Source organism: Ovis canadensis, chromosome 22, assembly GCF_042477335.2.
Source record: "Ovis canadensis isolate MfBH-ARS-UI-01 breed Bighorn chromosome 22, ARS-UI_OviCan_v2, whole genome shotgun sequence".
NCBI classification, from domain to species: domain Eukaryota; kingdom Metazoa; phylum Chordata; class Mammalia; order Artiodactyla; family Bovidae; genus Ovis; species Ovis canadensis.
Genome location: NC_091266.1, coordinates 25,792,797 through 25,813,410, shown reverse-complemented (window position 1 = coordinate 25,813,410; position 20,614 = coordinate 25,792,797).

Below are 20,614 nucleotides of genomic sequence, written 5' to 3'. Positions count from 1 at the left end.
TCCTACTTTTCTTACTCTACACTATGTTTGGTGAAGGGGACTGATTATTATGTAGAGTTAAAACACTTGCTTGCTTTGTACCATGAAGTGAAACCACCTAGGATTTTGCAAACCCCAAATATCTCTTCTTTAAATTTTATGTGCTGTGTGCTAGTCGCTCAGTTGTGTCCAACTCTTTGCGACCATATGGACCATAGCCTGCCAGGCTCCTCTGTCCATGGGGATTCTCCAGGCAAGAATACAGGAGTGGGTTGCCATGTCCTCCTCCAGTTAAATTTTATAGGGGCTTTTTTTATAAACAACTTTTGTTTTGATGATAGCGATTCTGGTAGGTGTGAGGTGACAGTTCATTGGATAATAGTTGTGATTAGCTTTTCTCTGATGGTTAGCTACATTGAGCATCTTTTCATGTGCCTGTTGACCATCAATGTCTTCTTTGAAAAAATGTCTATTTAGGTCTTCTGCTTTTTTTCCTTCACCACACAGCATACAGGATCTTAATTCCCTGACCAGGGACTGAACCTGTGTTCCCTGCAGTGGAAGTGTAGCATCCTAATCACTAGACTGCTGGATAATTCACCTATTAAAAAAATTTTTTTTTTTCTGATGTTGAGTTGTATGAGCTGATCATGTATTTTGGATATTAATGTCTTACTGGTACAGGTGAGGTGAGGTGAAGTCGCTCAGTCGTGTCCGACTCTTTGCGACCCGTGGACTGTAACCTACTAGGCTTCTCCGTCCATGGGATTCTCCAGGCAAGAATACTGGAGTGAATTGCCATTTCCTTCTCCAGGGGATCTTCCCGACGCAGGGATCGAAGCCGGGTCTCCGGCACTGGAGGCAGACGCTTTAACCTCTGAGCCACCAGGGAAGCCCTTACTGATATACCCTTACTGGTATATCATTTGCAAATATGTTCCCCCTTTCAAACCTATGGTAACTGTCTCTTCTTTGTCCACTTCTATCCCACTTCTTCTTTCCTAGCTTGAAGTGCAGCCAGTCAGGGAATCTCTAGATCCTTAGTTTTCCAGGTGAAGTTGGATACCAGGCTGTTCTTTCCTAAACGGCAGGGTATATACCTCGAAAGTGAAAGAAAGTGTTAGTCACTCAGTCGTGTCCGACTCTTTGTGACCCATAGACGGTAGCCAGCCAGACCTCTGTGTCCATGGGCTTCTCCAGGCAAGAATACTGGAGTGGGTTGCCATTTCCTTCTCCAGGGGATCTTCCCAACCCAGGGATCAAACCCGGGTCTCCTGCATTGCAGGCAGATTCTTTACTGTCTGAGTCACCAGAGAAAGCTTACACTCTCCAAGTTGCTCTGTTGAAGTCCCTTCCTTGGTCCTGAATTGAGAGGCAGGCACTCACATCTCTGCTCCTGGGAGGAGAAACAATGTGTAGGGAAAAGAAGAGGTAGAATTCACAGCATAGTAATAAGTTTCTCCAAATACCCTCTCCTGAAACCCACAGTTCCTGACCTTTTCAGATCCTTTATATCTTTGTTGGAGGAAGTCATTGAGAGGAAGTCACTGTTGCTTGACCCATGAGCTGGATCTGGGTATCCAGAGGCTCCTCACCTGCCCCTCTGCCCTTGGAACGTGTCTTCTGCTTGCTCTTTCTGCATTAGAAGCTGCGCCAAAGACATAGCTTTGAGACAGTAAGTTTGTTTGTTTGTTTCACTTTTCATTTGTATTGGAGCATTGTTGATTAACAATGTTGTGTCGGTTTCAGGTGTGCCACAAAGTGATTCATTCACATATATACACAGTAAGCTGCTGTTGAGGCCATCTGGGCTATGTATGTGACTGAACCCAGGTAAAATTGCTATATAAACTTTTATGATTCTAGTGGACAGGTGCAGAGATAACCTGTCTTGTGGCCGTCCAAGACAAGCCTCCTAAGTTCCTTTGCTTATCAAATTCTGTCATCTGCCAATCTGAAGAGACCTGCCTCTTTCTTCAATCCCTCCTTATTCTTAATGTATGGGCCCAGTTTATGAACCAACAGTGTATGAGAATCAAAGAAACATTTTCTTTCTTTTTTTTGAAGAAATAATTTTTTTTTAATTTTTTTATTTTTACTTTATTTTACTTTCCAATACTGTATTGGTTTTGCCATACATTGACATGAATCCACCACGGGTGTATACAAGCTCCCAATCCTGAATCCCCCTCCCACCTCCCACCCCATATCATCTCTCTGGATCATCCCCATGCACCAGCCCCAAGCATCCTGTATCCTGTATCGAACATAGACTGGCACTTCATTTCTTACATGATAGTATACATGTTTCAATGCCATTCTCCCAAATCATCCCACCCTCTCCCTCTCCCTCTGAGTCCAAAAGTCTGTTCTATACATCTGTGTCTCTTTTGCTGTCTTGCATACAGGGTCATCATTACCATCTTTCTAAATTCCGTATATATGTGTCAATATACTGTATTGGTGCTTTTCTTTCTGGCTTACTTCACTCTGTATAATCGGCTCCAGTTTCATCCATCTCATTAGAACTGATTCAAATGTATTCTTTTTAATGGCTGAGTGATGATTTTATGTATATGTGTATATGTACCATAGCTTTCTTATCCATTCATCTGCTGATGGACATCTAGGTTGTTTCTATGTCCTGGCTATTATAAACAGTGCTGCAATGAACATTGGGGTACATGTGTCTCTTTGAAACATTTTCTCTTACTTTTGTTGTTAGTCTTACATAGGAGATTGCCCTTCACTTGGCATACTGTTTTTATTGCACTGAGTCTAAATAGAACTTTCCATGTTATCTCCCTCAAGAGCTACTACAAATCTAAAAGTTGATTAATTAATTTTAGCCCAGTGAAACCCACTTTGGACTTTTGACCTTCAGAACTATAAGATAATAATTTTGTGCTGTGTTGTTCCTGGTGTCCAGCAATAGAAAATTAACACATTATCTATCCATTTGTTGTATGTTCCTCCCATTAGATTCTGAGATCTCTAATGTTGGGTTTCCCTGATGGTAAAGAATCTGTCCACAATGCCAGGAGACGCAGATTCAGTCCCTGGAATGGAAAGATCCCCTGGAGAAGGGAATGGCTACCCATTTGAGAGTTCATACCTGGAGAATTCCATGGACAGAGGAACCTGGTGGGCTATAGTCCATGAGGTTGCAAAGAGTTGGACATGACTGAGTGATTAACACTTTCACTTTAAGAGTAGGGGTATTTTTAAATTTAGTGTAATAAAATACATAAGGGCTTCCCTGGTGCCTCAGAGGGCTTCCCTGGTGGCCCAGCTAGTAAAGAATCTGCCTGTAATATCGGAGACCTGGATTTGATCCCTGGATTGGGAAGATGCCCTGAAGGGAACAGCTGCCCACTCCAGTATTCTGGCCTGGAGAATTCCATGCACTGTATAGTCCATGGGGTCACAAAGAGTCAAACATGACTGAACAACTTTCACGTTGGTGGCTCAGTGGTAAAGAATCTGCCTGCTGATGCAGGAGATGTGAGTTCACTCCCTGGGTGGGGAAGATCTCCTGGAGAAGGAAATGACAACCTACTCCAGTATTCTTGTCTGGAAAATCCTATGGACAGAAGAGACTGGAGAACTATAGTCCATGGGGTCACAAAACAGACACACCTTAGTGACTAAACAACACCAGCAACAACAACAAAGTGCAAGCAAAAATATATAAAATGTTAAAGTTTGGCCAATTTAAGTTTATTAAAGAAAGAGGTTAAATATAGTTCTAATGTATTAGCACTCATTTCAATTTTTGAAGTACCAGTATTAAAACTGTGTTTATTTCTGTTGGCATGTGGATTTTACTTCAAAAAATAATGAGAATTGTTTCCAAATTCAGCTGATAGTTATATTAAACTTTCACTTATTCTTTCTCTTCAGGTACTTCATTAAATTTCTTCATAAAATCATGAAATTTTAGGGCTCATGGGATCCTCCGATATTATGTATTCATACTTTTTCATTTAAAGAAAAATTGCATTCAAAAAAGTTAGAATTAACTAAAGGTTGGGATAGAACTAAGGGTAGAACTGATTTTCTGTGCAGTGATAATTTTTCCTAAATTACTGTTTTCATTTACTGAAAGTCACAAGGAACTTTAATGTATATATGTACATGTACATATAACTACGTATACACAGATTATTTGCAAAATATTCACAGATTCCAGAGATTATGAGGCAAATATCTCTCTGAGGGACCATTTTTTCCCCTTGTCAAACACAAGCACACAGGTGGACACAACAGAATTGGTAATCTTTTCTTCTTATGCTTCATTTGAATTCAGAGCATTAGATTTGTTATGCTTCATCAATACACATAGGCTGTATACATTCTCTGTAATATATCAGCTATTATGTGACAGGAACGTTTTTAGAAAGGATTTACTCATTCGGAAACTTATAGTTTAATGGTAGAAGTTTGAAGTGTACACAAATAGCTAAAAATGCAGAAGGCATTTGTATTTATTTTTGTTTGTTTGTTTGTTTTTCAGATAAATACTATGATCCCTCAATGGAAAGGAACTCATTCAAAACACTGAGTTGGTTTGATAATGAAAAACCACCCTTTCATGCAGGGGTTCATTTAGTAAATAGAATTTAAACATCTTCACGACTAAGGTTTTCATCTGAAAAGTGACTGTGGAAGCATTATGAATTCTTTGCAAAAGCTTAATGCAATTTTAATCAAAATTCCAGTAATTTTTTAAAACTTGCTGAAAATGTAAGTTCTACTAAGAATAAAAGGGCAACACTATTTAAAATATTTTAAAATAATATTTATTTAAAAGATTTAGAGTAACTAGATAGAACTTATCCAGCTTTATTTTAAAATATATTTTAAAGCTATTGAAAATTTTAAAAGTGTATCATAGTACAAGAATTGACCACAGATTTACAAAACAGAATACATAAACCAAAAGCAATCACCAAATAGAAAAAAAAGTAATATATAGTATATTGCATGTGTGTGTGCTAAGTTGATCAGTCATATTCGACTCTTTGTGACCCCAATGACTGTAGACCACTAGGGTACTCTGTTCAAGAGGTTTTTTGGTCAAGAATACTGAAGGGGATTTTCATTTCCTCCTATAGAAGATCCTCCTGACACAGGAATAGAAACCGTGTCTTCTGTGTCCCCTGCCTTACAGGTGGATTCTTGACCTCCTGAGCCACCGGGGAAGCCCCTAATACATTGCATTATATACAATAAAAATAATCTCCATTCAGTGGAGTAAAGAGGTACATGTATGTTAAAGATTAGAATGGGAAAACTAGTTGGATAGGTCTCGGGAACTTAGAGGAAAAGCATTATGTTTAGAAAGAAGGAATCATTAAAAACATTCTTAAATTTTGAGATGATATTAATAGAAAACCTCCAAAACTAACACTAATGGGGAAGGAAAATAATTTTCCCTCTAACTTTCTAGGTTCTTGGCTGAGACACCACTGTAATAAAAGACAAATTAATAAGAGAAAAACCAAACAAATTTCACACCAGGTATGCCTCCTGTATGAAACATAGAAGAGATCCTGGAAAACCGAGTCATTCCCAGAGATGGCCTAAGCCACCACCTCAAATACCATCTCCAGCTAAAGACAAAAAAAGATCTTGGGGTGCGGGGAGCAGTTATGAGAGATGAACAAGAAAACACAGTAAACAGTTATGCACATTTAAGGCACTGTCTTCTCCATACACAAGGATGTCTAGAGATTTAAAGTCCTTCTTTTCTTTCTAAAAAGACATAGAGACTGCCTTACAGTGGGGATTTCACTTATAAACTTGTGTCTCTTACCAAATGCTAATTGGTACTCAATTAGAGCCTTTCCTCTGTGTGCTGTTTCTTAAAAAATAATCAGACTAAAATAATCATTATGCCAAAGAAACATGTCTTAGGGTGACACAATTTGCTCCCTTTCAACACTATTAGTTATAAATTGAAATCTGGATTTAGATCCAACTCTAAAGCATATGTTCTAATATTCTGTCTTGCAATAAAGGAAAAAAAAAAAAAGGAATAAACAGTGGGGGACAAAGATCTTCTCATGAGCCTGTGTTTATTTCCTCTGTACAAATTAACCAAGACTTAAAGATTAGTGTTTTAAAATAGTTTAATGTTTAAAATTCTTTTGTTAAGAGCTCAAATATTTGGCTGTGCTGTTTGGCTCAATAACTTCAGGCTACAGTGCAGTTATACCCCAAAGTGCTCAGTAATCAGCCTAAAGGTATTTCCCTAATTGTGTTATGCATTGAGTTCAACTTTAAAATACAGGAAGAGCTATACCTTGGATCATGCATGACTAGGGTCCAGGATGTACTTTTGATTGAGGACATTTGCCTTAATCATTTGAAAACACATACAAATGACTTTGTACTGGAATCTTGCAGCACTTGCAGGACAAGTGGCAGGTGTTATTAACCACCTGCCTGTGTCCTTGATGATCACGGCTTCTCTGGAAAGATTTGTCTTTCTTATTCCACCATGCTGTTTATTCAGTGGATACAAAAAGGACTCCAGAAGGAGCTTTTAATTTGTTATTAAGAATAGTTTGCTCACAGGTGATACAAAGGACTTCCCAAGTGGCGCTAGTGGTAAAAACCAACCTGCAAAGCAGGAGATATAAGAGACTAGGTTTCAATCCCTGAATTGGGACGATCCCCTGGAGAAGGGCGTGGCAACCCAATTCAGTATTCTTGCCTGGAGAATTCCATGGACCGAAGAGCCTGGCAGGTTATAGCCCATGGGCTCACAAAGAGTTAGACACAAGTGAAGTGACTTAGCATGCATGCACGTGATGTAAATGAAACAAAATTCTGACTTGGGTAAACAAGTAACCAAATATGTCTAGGAAGAAAAGCCTCCTCATTCATCCTAATTATTCCTGAAAGCACATCTTGATATTTTGATAGGAGGGTGGAAATCTAAGTAATGGCAATATATTCTTAAATGTCGTCAAAAAACCAAAATTTAACTGAGTAAATTCAAAGATCTAATTGGGTTTATTCAATGATTTATGAGTCAGCATCATTTTCCCTAAAAAACCAGAAAGGAATTCCACAAGCTGGGAAAGATTTGTAAGGGCAGAAAGGAAGTGGGACAAGAAAGTCATAAACAAGGGGAAGAATTATTTCAGGCCAGCTCATTTCCCTGTAGGGGAAGACAGGGGTCTGCCAGGTCAGTTGCCTCCTTACTGCTGGCCGTGTAATTCCAGATTGACTGGTTAAATTTCATATTCCTGGAAAAGGTTGAAACTGTAATTAAGTCTTGGTTTCCTGACGTAGAATTTGGCACAAGTGACTTCATTTTGAGCATTAAAACAAAACAAACTAAAACACTTCCCCAGTTTTGATCAGATTCTCAAATTAGTTCGGAGATGTGGTCAAAATGTAAGGCACTACTGCCGCTGGCAATTACTGCTCTGGAGCTCGGCCAGTTTCTGCTGATTCTCAGTGTGATACTGACACGTACTGAAGTTTCTGTTGAGCCTCTGTTGCAGTCATAGGTCACAATTTCGGGTTCACTCTTCTTGTTCATTTGATCATTCCCTTTATTCTATTTTTGATGTTCCTGTCTTAGGAGATCATATGCTTGAGCTTATACATGCAGCATCTGGAACATGCATTTAAAGCCCTTGAGAGAATACAAGGCACCAGGAGAATTACCATGATTATTAAAAGCAGGATAATTCTCAATGTCTGGAGTGTGCTTTGAAGCCATAGTTGGTGAGACCCAAACCAATCAAAATCAAATAAGTCAATGAAAGATCCCATTGAGGGAGTAATCATTTTAAGCCAGGTGGCTGCTCAGTGATCTTATGTAACTCAATTTCAATGTCCCCAGAGGCATCAATCCAGGTACAGAACATGGTGTTGATCACAGCATAGATAACCCTTTGCTCAGCTAAAGGATAATTCAGGGTTATCATATTACAGGACTTCCCAAATGGTTCAGTGATGAAGAATCCACCTGCCAATGCCGGAGACACAGGTTTGATCCCTGGGTCTGGAAGATACCCTGGAGAAGGAAATGGCAACCCACTCCAGTATTCGTTCTTGGGAAACCCTGTGGACAAAGGAGCCTGGTGGGCTACAATCTATGGGGTCACAAAAGAGTTTGACACAACTTAGCCCCTAAACAAGAAGTTCTCCACATATTATTATTCCTATTGTATTATGAGAACAACTTTTCCAGTGAGCCTAAGGGTTTTGTTGGGCAGCTATTGTTTTATCTAGCCCCAATACTTTCAAGAGTCAAGGAAGGCTTTCTGATTATAGACTTATTTGCAGGCATACCTCAGAGATATTTCCGGTTCAGTTCCAGATCACTGCAATAAAGTGAATATCACAATAAACTGAGTCACATGACTTTATTTGCTTTCCCAGTGCATATAAAAGTTACGTTTACACAATACTATAGTCTGTTAACTGTGCAATAGCGTTATGTCTAAAACAATACTGTACATACCTAATTTTAAAGTCTTTCATTGCTAAAAAGTGCTAACCATCACCTGAGCCTTCAGTGAATTGCAATATTTTTGCAATAGTAATATGATTTCATTTTAGCTTATGGGAGAAGGCTTAAAAACTTTTAAAAAATTCTTTTAAATATCTTTCCAGTTCTCAGCTGGGAAAAACAATAAATATTTCTGCAGTACTGAGAAACTTCTTGAACTCAACTGATATCCTCAATAAGGGTGCTAAAGCTATATTATTTTCCGTCTTCTACCTTAGTACTATAGAAGGATCTGGGCCAACTCACTCTGGTAAGAATTCTCACCCTTTGCCAGTTCTTCTAGTATTCCCAGGATCCTATCTGTAGCTTAGATATCTATCAGAGTTTGGAAAGGTTTTAAAAATTAATTTTAGTTTTCTCTTGGCTGTTTAAGGAAATAACATAGCAATTTACTAGAAAATCTCTCAGAGTCCATTGACCCTGGGAGGGCTCCATACAGGAGCTGTCCTTTAAGGGTAGATATAAGGGTAACCCAATCAATGGACATGAATTTGAGCAAACTCCAGGAGATAGTGAAGGACAGGGGAGCCTGGCGTCCTGCAGTCCATGGGGTCACAAAGAGTTGGACATGGCTTAGTGACTGAACAACAACCACATAAGGGTAACCATAAGGTCACTAACTTAGCAACGTTTTGTTTACAGTCTTGTAGTCTCTTTAGAATGGAAAGACAAGACAGAGAATGACTAGAATGAGTACGCAAATAAAAGGTGGTAGAAGAGAGCAGTAGCAATCACAACATTTATTGTCTTTTGTGTAATTTTTGTGTCTTTAATTTTCATTAGCATTTCCAATAAAGTTTTTTAGGAAGCAATTTCAATACTGAAGAATTTCATTTTGTTTACTTTCAGGATCCTATTTTCAAGCATGCTTCTTAGATGATCTTATTTAATTGGAATGCTTCTCATGATGGCCATGGTAATTTCCCTGAGGACTGCCTGTGATTCGGTAGGATCTTAGCTGCAATTAAGGTGAATCTATATTTCTGTCTGGCCATATCTGGGGGCTCCCCACCTGGTGGTTACCAAGCTAAGTTCTGAGGACACAAAACAGTGATCTTGACTAAATCTACTTGTTTTGAGTAGGATTTTGTCACATTCATAGACATTTGTATCTTCTAAGACCACAGCTCTTGGAAATAAAATAGGTGTGCTGGGAGGTGGCTTGCTTAACTCTTGAGAATTCAAAGTTCCCATATTTATGGATGAGACGGTTGGATGGCATCACCAACTCAATGGACATGAGTTTAGGTAAACTGTGGGAGCCGGTGATGGACAGGGAGGCCTGGCATGCTGCAGTCCATGGGGTTGCAAAAAGTCAGACAGGGCTGAGTGACTGAACTGAACTGAGCTGAACTGAAACCTATTTATTTATCTATTTTAGCAAAGGTTTGGGGGCTGTTAGAGCCAAACTAATACTTAAAAGGTATGTGCTACTGGCTTGGGAATTGTGGTGTGTTTTACAGTGTACCCCATCGCACAAAACTTTTCTTGAGGTTGGTGAGCTACCTAGTGTTAATTGAACCCAGTCAATGACCAATATATCCTAACAGGGGGGTCTTTAGATAGGTGGTAAGTGCAATACTCATTCCACGCCCACCACTTTTTGACTTTTAAGATTCCCATTGGTAGTAACCATTATATATACAAGAGAAAGCAAACGTGCATTTTAATATATCCAGGCAGTTAACAAGAGATGCTGCTGTATCCTGGCCACGAGAAGGCCCTGGGTACACCACCAACACCTCCCATCATGGAACCTTGGAATGCAGAGAAGATGGACTGGGGACTGAGAACTAGTGGCTCTACATTAAAGGGGAACTGGGAAATGCCACTAACAGTTCCCAGGTGGATCTTGGGACAAAATCAAAGGTTAAGAGTTTTCATTGATTAATGACAACTGTGATCCGAAGTAAAAGTTAGAGGCTTGGCTCCAATCAGAGCTATTTACCAGCTTAAGCTGACCTGCCCTGTATTGAAAAGTAGATTATATCAGAAACTCCATACAAAGAGTCTGGACCTCAGAAATGAGAGGAACTTATCTAGGGCCCTTAGAAATGGTGAGAAAGACAAAGAGCTCAAAAGGGTTTGTAGGTGTCACGTCTGTGTTTAACCAAATCTGTTAAAACAAACAAACAAATTCAAATAAGTAAATTTGAAGATTTAATTGGCTTTATTCAACAATTCATGAATTGAGCAGCATCTCGTCTAGAAAATAGAAGTTCCAAAGTGTAGCAGAAAAGGAAAGGTTTTTAAAGGCAGAAAGAAATTGGGATAAGAAAGTCATAAACAGAAGAAAGGATTATTTCAGGCAAGATCACTTCCTTTGGGTGAAGGCAGAGATCTATCAGGTGGATTGCTTCATTAATGCTGGCCAGGAAATTCCAGACTGTCTGGTTAAAGGTCTCATTCCTTCATGAGGTTACAATTGCAATTAAATTGTCCTTGCAGACAAGGGGCTTAGCACAGTTAATTCCATTTTGAGTCCATTGTTTTTTTTTTAACCATATACAGGCATATCTTGTTTTACTGTACTTGGCTTGACTGTACTTTTCAGATATGGTGGAATTTTGTTGTTGTTTGTTTTGTTTTACAAATTGAAGGTTTGCAGCAATTTTGCTTTGTCAGATGATGGTTAGCATTTTTTTAAAGCAGTAATGTATTTTTAAAATTAAAGCATGTACTTCTTAAGATATTATTTTATTTTAGTATCTTTTAATATTACTTTATTATTTATTTTTAGATATTATTTTATTGCACTGTAGTAGATTACAGTATAGTATAAACATAACCTTTACATGCTGTGCTAAACAAAAAAATACCTGATTCACTTTATTGTGATGTTCACTTTATTGCAGAAAGTGAAGAGGAACTAAATGGCCTCTTGATGAGGTTCATGAAAGAAGAGAGTGAAAAAGCTGGCTTGAAGCTCAACATCCCAAATATACCAAAACCCTAGCAAAAGATGAAAAGGTAAAGGTTACCTACCGTGATAGGTATTCAGAATCTAATTTGGAATACTATTTCAATGAAATAAAATATGTCTGAGATTTGAATAACACACACACACACACACACACACACACACAAAATCCAACATCATGGCTTTTGGTTCCATCCCTTCATGGGCAAATCAGTTCAGTTCAGTCGCTCAGTCGTGTCCAACTCTTTGCGACCCCATGAATTGCAGCACGCCAGGCCTCCCTGTCCATCACCATCTCCCGGAGTTCACTCAGATTCACGTCCATTGAGTCTGTGGTGCCATCCAGCCATCTCATCCACTGTAGTCCCCTTCTCCTCCTGCCCCCAATCCCTCCCAGCATCAGAGTCTTTTCCAATGAATCAACTCTTCGCATGAGGTGGCCAAAGTACTGGAGTTTCAGCTTTAGCATCATTCCTTCCAAATAAATCCCAGGGTTGATCTCCTTCAAAATGGATTGGTTGGATCTCCTCACAGTCCAAGGGACCCTCAAGAGTCTTCTCCAACACCACAGTTCAAAAGCATCAATTCTTCGACATTCAGCCTTCTTCACAGTCCAACTCTCACATCCATACATGATCACAGGAAAAACTATAGCCTTCACTAGACGGACCTTGGTCGGCAAAGTAATGTCTCTGCTTTTGAATATGCTATCTAGGTTGGTCATAACTTCTCCTCCAAGGAGTAAGCGTCTTTTAATTTCATGGCTGCAATCACCATCTGCAGTGATTTTGGAGCCCCCTAAAATAAAGTCTGACACTGTTTCTACTGTTTCCCCATCTATTTCCCATGAGGTGATGGGACCAGATGCCATGATCTTCGTTTTCTGAATGTTGAGCTTTAAGCCAACTTTTTCCACTCTCCTCTTTCACTTTCATCAAGAGGCTTTTTAGTTCCTCTTCACTTTCTGCCATAAGGGTGGTGTCATCTGCATATCTGAGGTTATTGCTATTTCTCCCGGCAATCTTGATTTCAGCTTGTGTTTCTTCCAGTCCAGCATTTCTCATGATGTACTCTGTATAGAAGTTAAATAAGCAGGGTGACAATATACAGCCTTGACGTACTCCTTTTCCTATTTGGAACCAGTCTGTTGTTCCATGTCCAGTTCGAACTGTTGCTTCCTGACCTGCATACAGATTTCTCAAGAGTCAGGTCAGGTGGTCTGGTATTCCCATCTCTTGAAGAATTTTCCACAGTTTCTTGTGATCCACACAGTCAAAGGCTTTGGCATAGTCAATAAAGCAGAAATAGATGTTTTTCTGGAACTCTCTTGCTTTTTCAATGATCCAGCAGATGTTGGCAATTTGATCTCTGGTTCCTCTGCCTTTTCTAAAACCAGCTTGAACATCAGGGAGTTCATGGTTCACATAGTGCTGAAGTCTGGCTTGGAGAATTTTGAGCATTACTTTATTAGCATGTAAGATAAGTGCAATCTTGTGGTAGTTTGAGCATTCTTTGGCATTGCCTTTCTTTGGGGTTGTAATGAAAACTGACATTTTCCAGTCCTGTGGCCACTGCTGAGTTTTCCAAATTTGCTGGCATATTGAGTGCAGCACTTTCACAGCATCATCTTTCAGGATTTGAAACAGCTCAATTGGAATTCCATCACCTCCACTAGCTTTGTTCATAGTGATGCTTTCTAAGGCCCACTTGTCTTCACATTCCAAGATGTCTGGCTCTAGATTAGTGATCACATCATCATGATTATCTGGGTCGTGAAGATCTTTTTTGTACAGTTCTTCTGTGTATTCTTGCCACCTCTTCTTAATATCTTCTGCTTCTGTTAGGTCCAATGGAAGGGGGAAAAAATGGAAACAGTTACAGATTTTATCTTCTTGGGTCTCAAAATCATTGTGGACACTGATTGTAGCTATGAAATGAAAAGATGCTTGCTCCTTGGAAGAAAAGCTATAACAAACCTAGACAGCATATCAAAAAGCAGAGACACCACTTTGCCAACGAAGGTCCCTCTAGTCAAAGCTATGCTTTTTTTTGGTAGTCCTGTATGTATGTGAGAGTTGGGCCATAAAGATGTCAGAGCTCATAAAGATGAGCTCTGAAGAACTGACACTGTTGAATTGTGGTGCTGGAGAAGACTCTTAAGAGTCTCTTGGACAACAAGGAGATCAAACCAGTCAATCTAAGGGAAATCAACCCTGAATATTCATTGGAAGGAATGATGGTGAAGGTGAAGCTCCAATACTTTGAACACCTGATAATAAGAACCAACTCATTGGAAAAGACCCTGATGCTGGGGAAGATTGAGAGCAGAAGGAGAAGAGGGTGGCAAAGGATAAGATGGTTAGATAACACTGACTTGATGGACAGGATTTTGAGCAAAGTCTGGGAGATAGTGATGGCATGCTGCAGTTCATGGGGTCACAAAGATTTGGACATGACTTAGTGACTGAATCACGATAGTGCTTCATTGCAGTTGTCTGGAACCAAACCACAATATCTCTGAGGTATGATTGTATAAGGATATTATTAATATCACAGGTCTGTTGTGTCATGATAAACATTAAAAAGAAAAAGAAATTCAGAAATAAACTTGATTCTGGTTGAGACATTAAGCTTCTATTGGTTAAATCCAGAGGTGGAAATTGTGAAAGCCTCATTATGTTAGACAAAATAAAAACCAAACCAAACAAAACAAAAAACTAAGCGTTAAATAGTGTGAGGTTAAAGATGGGATCCTGATACTACTGTAGTTATATGGTAGGAAAAGATGATCAAAATGGATTAGGGAGTGTAATTCTAGTAGGAATATATCACTTCTTTAGATTGAGCTTTGGAGAACGAAATGGCAGCCCACTCCAGTATTCTTGCCTGGAAAATCTCATGGACAGAGGAGCCTGGCAGGTTACAGTCCATGAGGTTGCAAAGAGTCTGACATGACTGGTGACTTTTCCTTTCTTTCCTTTCCTAGATTGAGCTTATGTGGCCGTTTAGGGGAAAAAAATAGAAACATTAAAAAGAAAAACAGGATTATAAATCTATTATACCTTTATTGTTTTAGAGGAAAAGAATTGCAGTTGGTTAAAAAAAATTAATATAAAGTGTCCTCAAGGATAGACTGTATTACTGGAATTGAAAACTATAAATGCTATAATATATGGGACTGAAGAATAAATATATGGCAAGAAAGAAACGAGAAAACAGGAAGAACTGGAATATATAGAGTCTTGAGATAAACCAAATACAACATATGGAAGTGTTTTTGTCCTGATTAGAACAAACTAATTGTAAAACACACATGTATGAGACAATCATGGAAATGTGAACATTACCTGGATATTTGATAGTACTGAGGACTTTTTGATCTGCTTGGTGTCTAGGTGCAATGTTTATATTGTGGTTGTATTTTTAAATTGTCTTTATTTCCAGATGAAATGATATGATGTCTAGAAGTTTGCTTTAAAACAATCTATTGCTGGTGTGGTGGGATATATATACAGCAAACTCAGCTCTGGATAATAATTGTTTATGCTGGATGGTAGATATTTGGGAACCATATTAGATTCTCAATTTTAGCACGTGAAAGCTTCAAAAAGAAAAGCTTTTAAAAAATAATAAGAAATGAAGTGGATCAAATTTAGAGAATTGTAAGTTTTGCATTAATTTTTGGAAACAGTGTTTTAACGATTAAGCCAATTCCAAGTGTTTGCTATTTACATGTGATTTTAAGGCAATCTGGCATATTAAAGAAATGGACGGTTTAGGCGCACAGAGAAAATCTTGTTCAATTCTTTGTTATACAAAATTAGTAAAGGCATTAATTACAGACACACATAATAATAAGCTTCAATTATTAAACAGAAGCTCCCATTTGTCTGCCTGTGCCACACATAAAAGAAGATATACAAAGAAGCAAACTGGGTTCCCTGAATTTACAGACTTTATAAACACAGACGTGATTAAAATACATCAAACATACATCCTGTACAAAGGAAAGTGGTAAGAGCCATAACAGAGGTAAAAATGTAGTTTAGCATGCAATCATATGAAAGACTTTTTTGTGTTAGGACTTGATCTGAAGCGTGGAATTGGTGCTGTGGAATATTAAACAAACTTGGGTTTTCAAGTCAGACAGAACTAAGTTAAAGTTTTCTTTCCACTATTTTCTGTGAGATTTTGCATGAGGAATTTATCCTCAGCATCCTACTTTCTAAGATTGCTATAATATTGTCCAGTTTGTAATATTTTTGTGGGAATTGTGATGCCATTGTAAAGAACTTAGCAAAATGCTCGTTTTCCCTATCTTATGTTTTGTGAACTTCTCTAGGACTCAATTCCTATTTTTTGAGATAAGTTTTCCACAATTTTTACACTGGGTGTTAATATGTTGCAGAAACCAGTAATCGAGAAACCAAGCACCACACTTGGAGAACTGGAGAACTCAGGTTTATTACGCTGGCAGTCCCAGAGTAGTTAACACTCCAAGCCTTGAGTCCCGAACAAAGTGGTTTCAGAGTTTTTATAGACATACTACAGTGGGCAAAACTAGTTGTTAATAGGCTGGTCTCTTTTTACTTTTTAAAAAAATTTTTTTAAAAATATAAATTTATTTATTTTAATTGGAGGTTAATTACTTTACAATATTGTATTGGTTTTGCCATACATCAACATGAATCTGCCACAGGTATACACGTGTTCCCAATCCTGAACCCCCCTCCTTCCTCCCTCCCCATACCATCCCTCTGGGTCATCCCAGTGCACCAGCCCCAAGCATCCAGTATCATGCATCGAACCTGGACTGGTGATTCGTTTCACATATGATATTATACAAGTTTCAATGCCGTTCTCCCAAATCATCCTACCCTCGCCCTCTGCCACAGAGTCCAAAAGACTGTTCTATACATCTGTGTCTCTTTGGCTTTCTCGCATACAGGGTTATCATTATCATTTTTCTATTCCATATATATGCGTTAGTACACTGTATTGGTGTTTTTCTGTACTTCACTCTGTATAATAGGCTCCAGTTTCATCCACCTCATTAGAACTGATTCAAATGTATTCTTTTTAATGTCTGAGTAATACTCTATTGTGTGTATGTACCACAGCTTTCTTATCCATTCATCTGCTGATGGACATCTAGGTTGCTTCCATGTCCTGGCTATTATAAACAGTGCTGCGATGAACATTGGGGTACACATGACTCTTTCAATTCTGGTTTCCTCAGTGTGTATGCCCAGCAGTGGGATTGCTGGGTCATAAGGCAGTTTTATTTCCAGTTTTTTTTTAAGGAATCCCCACACTGTTCTCCATAGTGGCTGTACTAGTTTGCATTCCCAACAACAGTGTGAGAGGGTTCCCTTTTCTCCACACCGTCTCCAGCATTTATTGCTTGTAGACTTTTGGATCGCAGCCATTCTGGCTGGCTTGAAATGGTACCTCATTGTGGTTTTGATTTACCTGACCTCCCTCTTGAGAAATCTGTATGCAGGTCAGGAAGCAACAGTTAGAACTGGACATGGAACAACAGACTGGTTCCAAATAGGAAAAGGAGTATGTCAAGGCTGTATATTGCCACCCTGCTTATTGAACTTCTATGCAGAGTACCTCATGAGAAATGCTGGACTGGAAGAAACACAAGCTGAAATCAAGATTGCCGGGAGAAATAGCAATAACCTCAGATATGCAGATGACACCACCCTTATGGCAGAAAGTGAAGAGGAACTAAAAAGCCTCTTGATGAAAGTGAAAGAGGAGAGTGAAAAAGTTGGCTTAAAGCTCAACATTCAGAAAATGAAGATCATGGCATCTGGTCCCATCACCTCATGGGAAATAGATGGGGAAACAGTAGAAACAGTGTCAGACTTTATTTTGGGGGGCTCCAAAATCACTGCAGATGGTGACTGCAGCCATGAAATTAAAAGACGCTTACTCTATGGAAGAAAAGTTATGACCAACCTAGATAGCATATTCAAAACCAGAGACATTACTTTGCCAACTAAGGTCCGTCTAGTGAAGGCTATAGTTTTTCCAGTAGTCATGTATGGATGTGAGAGTTGGACTGTGAAGAAGGCTGAGCACCGAAGAATTGATGCTTTTGAACTGTGGTGTTGGTGAAGACTCTTGAGGGTCCCTTGGACTGCAAGGAGATCCAACAAGTCCATTTTGAAGGAGATCAACCCTGGGATTTCTTTGGAAGGAATGATGCTAAAGCTGAAACTCCAGTACTTTGGCCACCTCATGCGAAGAGTTGATTCATTGGAAAAGACTCTGATGCTGGGAGGGATTGGGTGCAGGAGGAGAAGGGGACGACTGAGGATGAGATGGCTGGATGGTATCACTGACTCGATGGACTTGAATCTGAGTGATCTCTGGGAGATGGTGATGGACAGGGAGGCCTGGCGTGCTGCGATTCATGGGGTTGCAAAGAGTTGGACACGACTGAGCGACTGAACTGAACTGAACTGATAATGAGTGATGTTGAGCATCTTTTCATGTGTTTGTTAGCCATCTATATGTCTTCTTTGAAGAAATGTCTATTTAGTTCTGTGGCCTATTTTTTGATTGGGTCTTTTTTTTTCCCCCCCAGGAATTGAGCTGCAGGAGTTGCTTGTATATTTTTGAGATTAGTTGTTTGTCAGTTGCTTCATTTGCTATTATTTTCTCCCATTTTGAAGGCTGTCTTTTCACCTTGCTTATAGTTTCCTTTGTTGTACAGAATCTTTTAAGTTTAATTAGGTCCAATTTGTTTATTTTTGCTTTTATTTCCAATATTCTTGGAGGTGAGTCATAGGGGATCCTGCTGGGATTTATGTCGGAGAGTGTTTTGCCTATGTTCTCCTCTAGCTGTTTTATAGTTTCTGATCTTACGTTTTGGATCTTTAATCCATTTTGAGTTTATTTTTGTGTGTGGTGTTAGAAAGTGATCTAGTTTCATTCTTTTACAAGTGGTTGACCAGTTTCCCCAGCACCACTTGTTAAAGAGATTGTCTTTAATCCATTGTATATTCTTGCCTCCTTTGTCGAAGATCAGGTGTCCATAGGTGCACGGATTTATCTCTGGGCTTTCTCTTTTGTTCCATTGATCTATATTTCTGTCTTTGTGCCAGTACCATGCTGTCTCGATGACTGTGGCTGTGTAGAAGAGCCTGAAGTCAGGCAGGTTGATTTCTCTAGTTCCATTCTTCTTACTTAAGATTGCTTTGGCTATTCGAGGTTTTTGTATTTCCATACAAATTGTGAAATTATTTGTTCTAGCTCTGTGAAAAATACTGTTGGTAGCTTGATAGGGATTGCATTGAATCTGTAGATTGCTTTTAATAGTATATTCATTTTCACTATAGTGATTCTTCCATGAACATGGAATATTCCTCCATCTATTAGTATCCTCTTTGATTTCTTTCACCAGTGTTTTATAGTTTTCTATATATAGATCTTTAGTTTCTTTAGGTAGATATATTCCTAAGTATTTTATTCTTTTCGATGCAATGGTGAATGGAATTATTTTCTTAATTTCTCTTTCTATTTTCTCATTATTAGTGTATAGGAAGATCTTTTTTGTACAGTTCTTCTGTGTATTCTTGCCACCTCTTCTTAATATCTTCTGCTTCTTTTAGGTCCATAATATTTTTGTCCTTTATCAAGCCCAGCTTTGCATGAAATGTTCCCTTGGTATCTCTAATTTTCTTGAAGAGATCTCTAGTCTTTCCCATTCTGTTGTTTTCCTCTATTTCTTTGCATTGATTGCTGAGAAAGGCTTTCTTATATCTTCTTGCTTTTCTTTGGAACTCTGCATTCAGATGCTTATATCTTTCTTTTTCTCCTTTGCTTTTTGCTTCTCTACTTTTCACAGCTATTTGTAAGGCTTCCCCAGACAGCCATTTTGCTTTTTTGCATTTTTTTTTCCTATGGGGGTGATCTTGATCCTTTTCTCCTGTACAGTGTCACAAACCTCATTCCATAGTTCATCAGGCACTCTATCAGATCTAGTCCCTTAAATCTATTTCTCATTTCTACTGTATAATCATAAGGTATTTGATTTAGGTTATACCTGAATGGTCTAGTGGTTTTCCCCACTTTCTTCAATTTAAGTCTGAATTTGGCAATAAGGAGTTCATGATCTGAGCCACAGTCGGCTCCCGGTCTTGTTTTTGCTAGCTGTATAGACCTTCTCCATCTTTGGCTACAAAGACTATAATCAGTCTGATTTTGGTGTTGACCATTTGGTGATGTCCATGTGTAGAGTCTTCTCTTGTGTTGTTGGAAGAGGGTGTTTGCTATGACCAGTGCATTCTCTCAGCAAAACTCTGTTAGCCTTTGCCCTGCTTCATTCTGTACTCAGGCCAAATTTGCCTGTTACTCCATGTGTTTCTTGACTTCCTACTTTTGCATTCAGTCCCATATAATGAAAAGGACATCTTTTTGGGGTGTTAGTTCTAAAAAGTCTCGTAGGTCTTTATAGAATTGTTCAGCTTCTTCAGCGTTACTGATTAGGGCATAGACTTGGATTACCTATGGGTAATGGGTCATATTAGTTGAGTGCTATCATGGATCATGCATTAATTATACTAAACTCTCTGGCATAGAGAAGACATTCAACAGATAGTTGTTCAAAATGAACACAGAAATCCTCACAATGCTTTGAGGTTGAAATATAGATCCATATTTACTGTAGACCTTGCTATGTTACCAACCAGTTATATATAGTTGACTTGTTTATAGTTTATTTCAACAATAATTTAATACCTTTGATGAGATTTTGCATACACTGTTATTATGAGCAACCCATCTAAAAACTACTTAAGGTGGATTACCTAAGCAGACAGTTCTCATCTATATTTTAATTTGTTTCCTTAAGTGCTATTTTCAAAGGAAAATCTAGAGTGGCATCCTCCTTGTATGCTTTAAATAATTTTTCCTGTTTGGTTTAGATTATACATGGCTCTTGTGATCTGACTTCTTTGAGTGGGGCTGCAAAAATGACCAGCTGAGACATAGCAAAGCAAAAAAGTTTTGCATGTGAAAGCACAAATCCTTTCCTGTGTCTTCTAATATTTTCCATTCTTTACTTTTTTCTCACCTCTATTCCTTCTCCCTCCTTCTAACATCTACTTAGCTACTTCTATCTTCTTTCACACTAGCAGAGAAAACTCCCATTCAACTGGCAT